Source organism: Passer domesticus, chromosome Z, assembly GCF_036417665.1.
Source record: "Passer domesticus isolate bPasDom1 chromosome Z, bPasDom1.hap1, whole genome shotgun sequence".
NCBI lineage: Eukaryota > Metazoa > Chordata > Aves > Passeriformes > Passeridae > Passer > Passer domesticus.
In genome coordinates, this window is record NC_087512.1 from 37,318,652 (window position 1) to 37,332,018 (window position 13,367).

The following is a 13,367-nucleotide window of genomic DNA, read 5'->3' on the forward strand; positions in this document are numbered from 1 at the left end:
CAAGAAAGAGAAATCTGTGAAGCAGAGCTAGATATCCAAAGCTGAATTTCTTGGTTACTTGCAGAAGGAAGCAGATGCATAACATGCAGAGGACCATGCTTAAGTGTCTCTGAATCTCTTTATGTCTGACATGTTTTAAGATTACTCAGAAGACATCTCAGAGAGAACTGCAGCATGAACACTGTTTACACCTGTGTGTGCCTCAGCACTACATCTTCTGTCTCAGTGACAACTAAACATTTGCCAATGTTGGCAAAGGAATCGGTGTGACACACCATAAGTTTTCTGCTGCTTATCCTCTCTTAGTGGATCTTTTTCAACACTTTGAAGAGAGGATTCATGCTACTTCAGCTATATGATATGGTTTAAAAGCAACTGGAATGAGAACAAATTGTAATTTGCATACCTTGAGTGCAACACTCAGAATGAAAAGCACTTTCAGACCCACTTTTGAATGTTTGGACTTGCATGGCAACTTCAGGCTTCAAAAGAGGACTTATGTTTGCCATTTAAAATTATTCAAAGTATTATAAAGAAAGGGGCAAGGTGGAGCTAAACTTTCAAGGGACAAAAACAAATTTTTAAAAATAAGTTTCAAAATCATATTTCATGGGGCTTCTAATTTGAAGATTTCATGTCCACACTCTTCTTGTAGATAAATCTGCCTAGTTAACCCATGTTTTCTTGTGACACTTTACTTGTATTCAGCGTGGTTGTATTTCCTCCAGAATCCCCATATTAAAACCTGGTCAGAAATTTTAAGCACTAGGAGAAAGAGGAACCTTAGGACACCAGAAGACTGCAGCATCTGACAACAGAAGGAGTTATATTTTTAACAACATAAATAGATTTTCTATGGAAAAGATAACACAATTCTTGAAAAGAAATCAGATTTTCAAATCTGATAGCAATGCCCTTTTTATTGGTAGAGGGGTAGCAGATAGTCTAACTGAATTTCTGTAGTTAATAATTACAAAAAATAAATTATCTAGTTAGATAGAGATATAGAAATAATACAAACTTCTAAAGGAATTACTTTTCAAATGAGCTAATTAATATTTTTCTTGTACTACAATTTTCAATTTGCTGGCCTCACAAATACTGCACACTGAGAGAAAATAATGAATTTTAATGTCCAAGCAATTCTGTCACAACCTTGATGTTTAGTGTATATACACACAAGGGCATGGATGAAAGGGAATCATTCACTAAATCACACTTATATTTGCAGACGGTATTCAGTGTGTTATATTAAGCAGTAGCTGTAAAAATAGTTAAGATACCTATTGATATTTCTATCTGTGCATTGGTAATTTTATGCATTTGTTCCTTGGTGAAGGGCTTTTTGTTTTGATTTAATAATGTAATTTATTTTTTTCAAAATGAAGAAACTGGCAATAATACCATAGTATTTGGTTAAGAAAGGAACTCTGTGTTGTTTAGAGGAAGAGCTGAAAATAAAAGATAAAGGCAAGAATGTGATATTCGAAACCTTTAATGGTACATAAGGGGGTACTCAAACCACCCCACTCAATTTTTTTTTTTTTTTAAAGGAAAGGAAAACACAACAAAAGTATTTACAAGGACAATGTAGGATTATTTATTTCAACAAACATGGGCATTCATACCCATCTTATTCCCTGAGCTAATATTTGGAAAACACTGTATTCTAGAAGCAGTTTCTAAAGCCCCCTACATCTTAGCAAGACAGAAGAGGGTAAGGGAATTTCAGTCAGTATTATGACCTATATAAAAGAAATACAGTAAGTAAAATTACTAAAATGATACCTCAGGGATTACTACACTGAATAGATGTTAGATGTTTTTGTCTTAGAGGATGATGGTTAAGAAAAAGTGGTTTCAAGCTCACAGTGTAGCATTCATGCTACTCTCTCAGTTACAAGCTTCATTTTGTTTCTGTGCTCTAAATCTTGTCCTATAGATATGCTCAATTTTTCATTCCTAGTTTCTTCTTTGTAATGTCAAGGCTGATTTCCTCCTTCTCAATCTTTTTTTTTACTTATCAGGTTCTTCAGATCTTATTAGAGATCATCAGAAAGACATTCTTTTTCTGCTGAACTGAAAGTTAGAAACATTATTGCATAGAGAAATGACAAATTTACTCTTCAACACAAAATAAAACAAATGAAATTAAAACATAATTATAAGAACTTTGTTTGTCAAAAATAGCTTTTTTTCCCTGTGCTTTCTTTTTTTTAAAAAGCAGTGCTTTCCATTGAAGTCTAGTTTTTCAAAAAATCAAAAATTTTCCATCAATCCTAAAAATTCTCAATGCACAAGAGACTAAAAAAGTTTCAATGCACAAAAGACTAAAAAAATAGGATAACACAAATCCCATAAAAAACCCACATGAATCAAAACTTGCCATCATGAGAACGTAACCATCTAAAAGAGCAAAGTGGCCGGCATCACTCTCCTTTAGTTTCTCCCCACTGCCTGCATAAAGAAACCCAGTCCTCTGCCTAGTGTCTTTATTTTTCTCTGGCTGTCTTCCTATAGCCTTTCTTTTCCAAAGCCATTCAGTCAGTTCCACTTTAAACCTGTTTCACCAAAGCTTGGGGAAGGCTGCAGGGAGTCACATCTGGGGCTCAGTGCCTCCAGAAATGTAGACAGGATAAGCCAAGACTCTTTCATCTTCAAAATTATTTTAAAAACTGTAATTTTTAGATGGAAATGAGGATGGATGGCAACAGTAGGGGCGACCTTTTATTCATATTTTCTCCCTTTTTAAGCCCTTACCCAACCTTGCTTTGTGCCACATGCCTATACTCTCTGGGTAGGCAGTGGCTCAAAACCAATGCAATCACCAAAAGTGGAAGATGTATTTTGGCTTCCTGGCCTCTGGAAAGGTGTGCTCAGCAGGACTCTGGTAATTTCCATGTCCCCTGCTCCTTGGCTATTTTCAGGCAAGGAGTAGGGGGCATGGAAATGTCACATTTTCCTGTTTGCAGAAGAGCAGTTTCTACATCTGGGAACTTCCTCCTGTTCCTTCATCTCCCACTGTAGTGGTAGTCACATATTGAGTACATTAAAAACAATTTTCAGATTAGGAAGAGTCAGTTAATCAAAGTATTTACACAACTCCTGTTGATATGGCACTCTCCTAGCTGGCTTTCAGATGTTACTAAATACAACCTATCAGGTAATTTCTGCATTTATTGTACAAATGAATTTTTAATATGCATTTTCATTATTTTAAAAGCTTATGTATTTCTGGCATAATTTAGCCTCAGTTTTGTCAAATGCACCTAAAATAACATATACAATCCCTAGCACATCCTTGTTCCCCAATTATCACACATTTAATTCACGATAACTGTTCTTGCCTTTTGCTTATGTTATCTTCAAAGAGCAGTAGAGTTGCAATTAGCAAAATCTTGTGAAAGCAGAGCCATACCCATTCAGCTTTGGCAAAACAGAGCTAAAGTTGTACTGATGTGATTCAGCTTCCATTCTGGAAGCTGACAGCTGTGTAAGATGCCTTTCAGCACTGAGAACAAGTATTTCCCCTCCTCACTTGTACTGAGTAACCTGGAGATGTAATTTATGATGAATTCACACACAAAATGGTCAGTGGTTCAGTACAAACCAAACATAAGCAGACACATTTCTAAACCCATCCGTCATGCTGCTTACTCAATCTGTTGATCCATTGAACAAATATATGTTGAAAGATTAGGCGGGAGTTGACTGCCATTCAGTAAAATAAATGTGGACTAGACTAATTTTCTGCCTGACTTGACACTTAAGGATTTGTATTAAAGGAGAGGGGGAGGGAATTCCAGCCACCTCGATTTTTGGAATGAGATTACCCTTCCAAGAACCTCACATGGAGGTCCCTACCAGTGCTCTTTCACATACCGAATCATCTGTTTTTGGAATAAAATTGCTAGGCAAGCAATGAACTGGTACTAAAGGAGCACTAATTCTGCCTATTCAGGTTTTTTTCTTGGCAGAAGAGAAAAAAAGCAGAAGGATGAAGTTGCTTGGTGTACAGTTGTAAGTTAAAAGCACTAGCTGTGCCATCATGGTCTTTGTTATAGTGTTGTTTCACAACAGAATTGCAGAAAACTGAAGATCATTAACTGAGGAAAAGCACTCATGCTGCCTAGGGCCATCCCCTGGCATGCACTAAATCTAGTATTTACTCAGCTTTTCTTTGGTGATAGTCCCTCTAAAAGCAACAGCTTTCCTAGAGGAAGACTCATTGGGTTTTGTCAGAAAAATCCTTCACCAAAAGACATACTGGTTTTTGGAAACTGTGTCCAAAAACTGCTTTAAATAATGATTTGTTGAGATTAGAAGTAGTGCCTAGAGGGAAATAAGCTTGTTTTATAATTCAGATTTCACAGGAGACTTGAGAGATACTGGCATCCCCAGCAAAAAGGGCTACTGAAAGTTTAGGTGGGTGAGCTGACAAGAGCTCTAACAGGCATAAACCACCTCAGGTAATTCATCATCACAAAGCATTACTTTTTGTGAAAAACAAACAAACAACAAAAAAAAGAAATCCAACAAAAGAAGAAAGTTTCTCATATGTTTTCATACAACTCTGAATACAATTATAAATATTTCCAATAGGAATTCAACAGACCTCTGAAGAAATATTGAAAATAAAATAGAAACAGCTGTTTTGTCATGCAGACCGGGCTTTTAGAAACATGGCACAGAAAAATGTGATAAAATTCCAGATTACTGCAGTCAATGACAGCATTTCTACAAGTTTGAATGACTGTATGTTTTCAAAAACTTACCCCAAACCCCCTCCATCTTTCTATTTTGAGCCCAAGGTTTGAATCCCACATGCTTCTGGGAATGCGTCTTACTGTAATGATTCCAGAAACTTGTACCAGGTGTCAGTCTTGGGGTCCTAGGCCTCCTGGTAGCATCTCAGAACCTTCTATCCTGTGATACCTGAAATGCATTTGTAAAGATTTTGGAACAGGTAACAATTTTCTAAGCATCTTGATTCAACCTCTAACTCTTGCTGCATTCTCACACAAGACAAAATTTGCCAGGCTGGATATGAATATCATTACACAACCCCTTATTGTGCAATACTCTCTTGGACCAACACTGGCATGTTCCCTTGAATATTTTGCTACTTCACAAATAAAAATGCCTTGCAAGCATCAGCGCTTGTTTCTCTTGTGTTATAAAAAAGCTACCCCTTCCATTTATTTCTTTTTTTTCCAGTAAAAAAAACCCAAAACCTTACAATGCTTAACCTGGTCTACCACTCCACTTTTCTGTCAGTTTGTTTAATTTACTCTAAAGCAGATCCTATAGTCTTTAGCACGGGATGCCTTTTTGGTTTGCTTGTTTCAACAAGTGGCGCCTAATGAAATGCTGATTCCTACTGGACACTACTTCAATACAGAAAGGAGCATGTCACCAAAATAAGTAAGCCCATTATTCCAGGTACAGCAAACACTGTCCAAACATTACTATGGGTGATTGCATCTCACTGACTCATGTGCAAGCACTAGTCCACTAGTCTCTGAATATTAAAGTTCAAGTTCACTGCAGGGATAGAAGCATCTTAGAAAACAAAGAAGGCTTCACTTAATAATCACCTAATACATATGTAAAAAAACCCAGGCATACTCATTCATCAGTGCTAGTAGTTTGGTATTTTCTTCGGGTCTTTTATTAAGACTGAATTTTTTCCTCCATTAGTAGTAGCTATTAGAGTGTCTTTAAAAATTTAATTCTACCAGAATCAATTCACATAAAAACATTTTATTTAGTTTCTCAGAATTACTTCATCTTTAGCCTACTTTGATTAAACAAGATTAAATAAGATTAAATTTAAATTAAATTATTTAATAAGAACCTCTGTCCCAAATTTTGGGTAGTTCTGGCAAATCTTTGAAATAAGTTAAAAGAGAAATCCAAAACAACAAAAAGGTATAGGAAGATAGAGTCTGGAAGCATGGGCAAAGATATCTATCTTATTTAGGACCAATGATTCTTATTCAATAAACTGATCCAGCCATAGGTAGGAACAAGACAGCAGCATTGGCTGAATACATTAGAAATGAATCCATAATATTCAAATATCTAGATTAATCCCAGACAAAACACAGTGTATTAGCTATCTCTAGATACCCTAAGCCAATAATTCAGTCTTGTACACTGGTGTACTTAAAAAAAAAAAAAAAAGAAAAGGGAAAGAAAAACTAGATGCGAAAAAGAGGGGGGTAAAGAAAAAGATTAGTTGAATAGTTTAAACCCTTCAAAAATAAAATAATCGGGCACTTGAGATTAGTTTGGCAGACCAAGAGTTTTTAACCTAGCTGCTAAAATTATACTAGAAAAGAAAGCTACAATATGGTTCTAATGAATTCATTGGAGACAGTTTGCATTTTAAAGCAAACATAAACTTGACCATCTGGATTAAGTTATTGCAGATTGCTGAGTATTTGTCTTCCTCCAGTCCCACGTATATGACTAGCAACATCATATTTGGCACAGCAGTAATCTGTGATAGGATCCATGGCTATTTTGAATGCCTGCTGGTACCTGCTCCAAAACTGTGTAGTTGAATGGGAATCATCATGACAAATGACAAACAAGGAAAATATAATTTGGTAGCTTCCTTTCCTTCAGACAGCCACTATTATTGCTCTTTCTTTCATGATGTCATAACATATACTCAGCAAGTACCATCTACAGACACCCAAGTCAGTGTATGAGACCATTAGTGTCTAAAATGAGTGTTTTGCACACACATAAATACACACACACACACAAGATTAGCACCTGCCCATAAGATATATTTTATTCATGAGCTCCTAGGAGTGCAAAATATGCCTAGTTCAGAATAACTTCTTTGAATTTATTACTCTTTTTCCATTCTCCTCAAGATAGATGGATGTTCCACTTTTTCTCCCTACTCACCTGAAAGGAGGAACAGACAAGTTATACTTGTTATATTAGGGTTAGCAAACAACAAGGAAGAAACCAACAATTAAAAGTACACAGACAGCACATAAGAAATCCTGAACTAGGAGAAAGTGTTTAACATCTACTGAAGTAGCCCAGTTCTCTGTCAAGCACAAAGTACTTGCTCTTCACAAAGCACAACAAAATTATATACAGCTGATACCCGGGTCAGGCTCATCTCTAAAAACCTTTAAACTTTCTGCCCTGGAGATGAATTTGCCAGCTGCTAAACCGAAGAATTTTACAACCATTTTCTTAAACAAAGATTGAGGTTTCAAACACACTTAAATTAAAATTTGCAAGGATAACAAAATGAAATCCTCTTTGAAAGATGGGAAGTTGAGACTTGGGAGTTTTTTCTCAAAGAGAGAACTCCCACAGTGTATTAAAATACCTGACCCAGCAAAAGGTAAGCAGTGGCAAGAAGAACGTATTTAGTATGTCTTGAGAACACAGAACAGGTCACCCCTGATTTCTGATTGAACTGCAGTGAACCTTGAATCTCCTGAGCAATTTGTTCACCTGTGTGTGCAAGCCACATTATTCACTGTGTTTCATCTTGTAGGGCACATTTTGCATTAGCACCAATATCCTCACAGAGTTTTTGTTCTGTACTTATTACACTGGGAAAATAGTATTTCTGCATCACAGGAACTTCAAGGTACACTTGACAACTAGCAAACATAATCTGTACATCTCAGTGCCATTGTAGAGAGTACATGGTGTCTAACTGGACAAGAACACAATGGATTTTATAATAGCTGAAGCTACAAATAGCTGAATAAGGAGCAGAAAAGAAGGTCTCAGGATCTCCTCTGTTCCATCATGCTGTGTTCTGAACACATGTGCATATCTGACAGCACCTACAAGAGTGCTGAGTACTCCAAACTCTTCTCCATTAAGTATGCCCAGAGGAAGATGACCATGAAAAGAGTGCTATCCTTTTGAATCTACACATTACATTATTATCACTAGCCAAGCTCACTCCAGTGTTCCAAGTTCATTTCAATGTTCCTGTGGCTGCTCAAGTTATACAAAGACCTTTTAGGACAACTTGAGCACAATAAGAGCTTTCTAGTTCTTTTGCACTTCACCTGTAAAAGAATAAGTCCTTCTCCGTAAAGCCAATGCTGCATGCAAGTGCTGCATTTGAAGTTAAGGTAGAGTCATCTCAGCTGCTTCATGGGAGGGTGTGATTTAGATACAGAAAAGTTTTAACAGTTCTCAAGGATGGAAACCACAATGGCACTTTTAAGATAAGAATTCCTTTTTCTTATAACAAAAGGGGGAAAAACACAACATGATTTTACAGCCCACTCAAGACTGAGTCACAACAATGGAGGAGTTAAAATTACCATTTTTTTCCCCTACTCAAGAGAAAGAATGGTCCACAAATCATTTTTCCCATCAAGCTATTTCTGCCGGACAGGACAAGGCATATCTCTTCGGTCTGCACAGTAAATGGAAAAGAGTCAGCAGTCCTTACTCCAACAGCATTTTAAAAAAACAAAACAAAAAAAAAAAAAAGTAAAAAATCCTCCCCAAAAAGCAGAGAAGCCATAATGTGAATATCTAGGCATTGAAACATGTTTTCCATAAAACATTTGGTATGTCTATCCTCAGAGTTAAGCAAAATCTAACTGGACAAATGTTAAGCATCTCAGCTTTGATAAGGAGCTGGCAGGAGGTGAGAAGCCTTTAAGATAAACATCAGCATAAGGATTATGTTTCCTCCTTGGTTTTATTGAAGTAATGAATAGACACTAGGGAGCAAGAACAATATATGGAGATAGGGCCTTACACTAAATAAATGAGGTAGTTTTATGGGACAAATACAAGAGAATTGACTGAAAATTAACTAGATTTTAGCAAAGATAGGCATAGATGTATAATATAGGAGACCTACAGCGGCTGTGAAATGTGTCATCCTGCCCTTGGTGGAGCAAGTAGGTCTACAGAGAAAGGCTTTTTTTCCAGTCAGTTGTTTGGTTTGGTTGTGGTGGTTTTGTTGTGGTTTTTTCCCAACAAATTTCCCACTGGATGCCTGAATTGGTAGTTATGAGACGATCTCCCTCCACCCACAGCAGGAAATCAAGCACATATTGATTGCACAAATGACATTCATTTGTGCTAGCAGAAATGACAAAAAAGCTCCTTCTGCCAGTACAAGCAGATACTACCCACTGTGGCATCCTAAACTGCCAACACCCAGCAGATTGAGATTTAAAACCATTTTTAACTAGTTTCATCTAAAGAGGTTAGTCCTAATTTACCCATTCATGCAGAATAGTATAGCAACCAACACACTCACCACGGGGATTCCTCAGGACTGGATATTTTGCTTATGTGCAACCCCAAGACAAACAAACATCAAGGAGAAAAAAGAGCAGAAGAGTTACAGATGTTAGAGAGGTCCTTCAAATGCCCAATTTGAGACACTGGAAAAAGGAAACGCTTCCTTTTAAAAACTCAAAACTGAAGCAGAAAATAAATCAGTGAAAGTAAGATCAAATTAAATCTGTTCTTCTAGAAGGCAAAAGTTGATTGCTGTGGAATACTCAGACAATTGCTCAGAGCTGAAGCTGCTCTTATTGTTTAATTTCTGTTTTCTTTCATTTTGCTTTTGTAATATGAATTTCTTCACATTGGCAAACTACCTCCCAAGGAGCTGGACAGACAGTCAAATAGCTGGCAATGTTTTCCTTTTGATTTAATGTCTTGCTCAAGGCATATTTTCAGGCTTTGGATGAAAGCATGGGAAATTGCTATTATAAGTCTTTGACTTTTAAAAGCAGTGTAGTTGGGAAGACACTGCTATAGTACATATTGAGAAACGTTTCAAAGCAACATGGCAGAACACTATTCTGTCACTTCACATGAGCATAACAACTCACATAAATATAAAATCTACTTTCAAGGATTTCTATCGTAGCAGACCTAGAAAAGCTACAATGATTTTGAACAATACCAGTGTTTTTCTGTATTATTTGCAAGATTTCAAAAAAATTAAAGAGCAAAGAATTTTCAGTAAGATTACCAAAGGATATTTTTTTTTTATTTTAGGAGGTAAATGCCATACGATGTTCAGCACTTGAGTGACATGGGCCTCTATTACATCAAAAGAGGAGCCTGTAATGTCATACTATAATTATGTTATGCTAAAAAAGGCAGAGCCCTCATCTGGGCATTTGCCCTGATCTGTTTCTTGCTGTATATATCCAGGTTTCAAAGTCTGCAGCTTGACTGATCAAGAGTTAATAATCAACATAGTTGCACTGGGCATTTTCAGTTTTTTTCTGGGTGTTGTGTTCCTGAACAGGAAGGTGAAATTCCTTCAAAGTAAGATGCTTTCCCGGGAACAGAGAGGACCCCTGATGGTACTTACATACAGCTTGTTTTCATTAGAACAGTTGCAAGCAAGCTGTCTCAAGCAAGAATGCTGAAATCTCTGCCAAAAAGCACATTATAGTTTAACCCGGTTGGTAGCCATTGCCTGGTTGGATAAGACCATTTCTCAGGAACTTATCAAGCACACAGATAAACATTTGCTTGGTTATTTGCTCTTCCAGTGCCTTTTTTCCTGAGGGTATTAAGAAAAACTCAGAACAATCAACAGTGTGCTCCAGCTTTGCTGTATTTGGTTCAACACAAATGCGATATTCCACCCGAATGTCTTCAATAAAGTAAAAAGTCTTGGCTTACCTTTTTGATGTTGCACCTTCATTGCTGTTCAAGTGTGCTATTTCTAATGTATCTCCATTTATTCTGTAAATGGAAGTCTTCCCTGCTGGCTGAAAAACCATGTTCTTTTCCAATCCAATCCAATCCACAGTTACCTTCTTTTCCAGTAAACAAGCCCAGATAAAGTCCTTCATCCTGGCTGGAGAATTGCACAGAGCCAGGCTGTGCAATTCCTTCCCCTCAGGTGCTTTGAGTCCACTGCACAGCAGCTTGCTGCAGGGAGGTGAGGGAGATGAGAAGTTCACTATTAAATTAGTGGACACCCCCTACATGGAAGTGGCCATGACCAGCCAAGACTTGGTGTCACCCCACAAACCCCTTTACTCCTGTTTTTTTTTCCTTCACTTGTCCCTGGATTATCTTGGACAAGTCTAGACCCCCAAAAATAATTGATGATGGGGCTATAAATTATTTATTTAGAAATTTTGGGGCTTATCCTCATACACAGTCTTTTGATCCCAGTTTCCTATTGGTGAGACTCTCCTCCCCTGAATTTCTCCCAGCAGTCCTCAAACATTGGCCCCACTCCTGCAGCTCCCGATCCCTCAGCTTCTTGCCCAGCACTCCAACCCCAGTCCTATCTCTAGCAGCACTGGGGCTGCCTGGGCAAAACGGAGGCCAAACTACTGCTACCATTCTGTGTACACACGGTTGCTTACATTTCTCCATGCCCAACGTTACTAGGGGTCCACCAGAACATGGCACCTCTGCTCCTCCAAACCTTTGCTAGCCCTTATTGTGGTAGGGAGTAAAGTGCCTTGACTCCATGATTTCAGAAGGCTGAACAAATGCCTTATTAAGCTATACTATACTATACTATACTACACTAACTCTGTGCTATACTATACTAAAGAAAAAAAGCCGTGACCCTTACAGTCAGTCACAACACAGCTTTGACCTAATTGGTCAATCAATTAAAACACCCCTCACCAGTGTCCAATTAAGAAACGACCTTTTGGGAATCAATCTCCATAACATATTCCACATGTGCTAAACAACAGATGCAGCAAGTGAAGACAAGAATTGTTTTTCCTTGATCTTTCTCACAGCTTCTCAGGAAAATCCTGGGAAGAATTAAGACTCTCTCTGATCAAAGAATATGTGAATACCACTGGTCTCTCCCAGCTTATAGTCCCATTGGTTCAAAAGGGAGGCTTTGCTCTTCATCTTCACTCCCTCTACCCTATTTCAACCTACCCCCACACCATCCAGCATGAAAAGCCTTTAGAAGGGCTGCAGTTATGCTATATGCTTTTCTTTGTGCCTTTTTATAGCAGAAAATTGAATCTTTCACAGAATATAAAAGAAAAATGTTGGGAGAGTTCACAGATAAAAGCTTTTTTGTAAATGGACCAAGCAATTTTGGATTTTTTTTGTCATGGTGTTAGATTCTTCAGAGAAAATGGTGGCGACCTTGGTTTACTCTCAGCTAGAGTATCAGAAAGGTAGGGTGCAGGAGAAAGGATATTATCACAAAGTTCAGGAATACTCAGATACAATTTTTCCATAAAAATTAAACACCCAGTAAATGCTATTGATGAACTTGAAAAAAGTTGTGAATTGTTTCAATGGATAACCATGAATATGATGTTGGATGCAATGAAAATTTGAAAAAAAAAATAGGTAAAAATTTTTGCTGGGGCTAGAAAAAATGACAGTAGCAAAAAAAATAAATGTTCACCACCATATTTCAGTAAATTAGGACCATTTCATGATTCTGCATTTGGAATATTGGAAATTTGAACGGAGATGGTTAAGATGCATTTTCCTAGTGTGGCAAGTGAGAAGCGTTACCCAGGAAAAACATAATTAAAAAATAAAATCAGACTGATTAAAGAACTTGCATTTTGTTTTTCTGATGTGTTATTGGCTGTAATAATGCATTACGAAAAACATGGTCTGACCAAAGTTGGACTGACCAGAACTTACACTGACAACAAACTCCCTTTAAACTAATTAGAGAAAAAGGAAGCAAGCACAGTTTAGTGTGCTGTCTTTTGCTGGAGCTCATCAGCTGTTACAGGATAAAGGGTGCTATTAATGGTTTGCACATCTTTTCCAGTCATTAAGTGTTGGCTGAGAGCTGGTTTGTCAGGAGCTGTTTTTTTTCCCCCTGCCAGTCCTCTTTTAAACCAACCAACGGTCCAGAGCAGCTTTTGGTGCACTCCAAATTCCTCACAGCTCAGTCTGAATTTTAGTTCTTTCCATAGGAAAGCAAGAGCTTGCAGCTTTGAATTTATGGAAAGAAAGCTTCTGCCTTTTATACAGAATGATTAGTTATGTCGTTGCTCTGTGTAGAATAACAGGCTTGGCCTCAGAGTGTGCATGCAGGTAACAGTGCACATAATGCCATCAGCCAGAAGAAATGAAATTCTGAATACTGTATCACCCAATCTAGTCTGTCTGTTTGTTACAAGAGAAGGCAAATTCAGTGATTAGCCAGGGTAGATTTTCTGTGTCATCTAAATGTTCTTTGCTCATCCAATGTATGTATTGAACTATACAAAAAAACCCAGTTTGTTACTAAATTGCAAGATTTATTTTGAGAATGCAATTAATATTTAATACCTTGGAAGATGAACAGCTATTGTAAATACAGAATAAACGCTCAAGCACCACAGCTCTTCTGTTCCTGTATTTGTGTTTTACAAGAAAAG

General features: G+C 37.4%; 1 long non-coding RNA gene across 1 annotated transcript; it reads right to left on the minus strand.

The window, feature by feature from the left end:
• Window positions 1–4,806: 4,806 nt before the first annotated feature.
• LOC135290424 (uncharacterized) lies at window positions 4,807–12,186 on the minus strand. The gene is made up of 3 exons (XR_010353194.1): window positions 11,370–12,186; window positions 10,672–10,923; window positions 4,807–4,935 (listed from the first exon to the last, which is right to left on the minus strand). It is a non-coding gene; the product is annotated as an uncharacterized LOC135290424 (long non-coding RNA).
• Window positions 12,187–13,367: the final 1,181 nt, after the last annotated feature.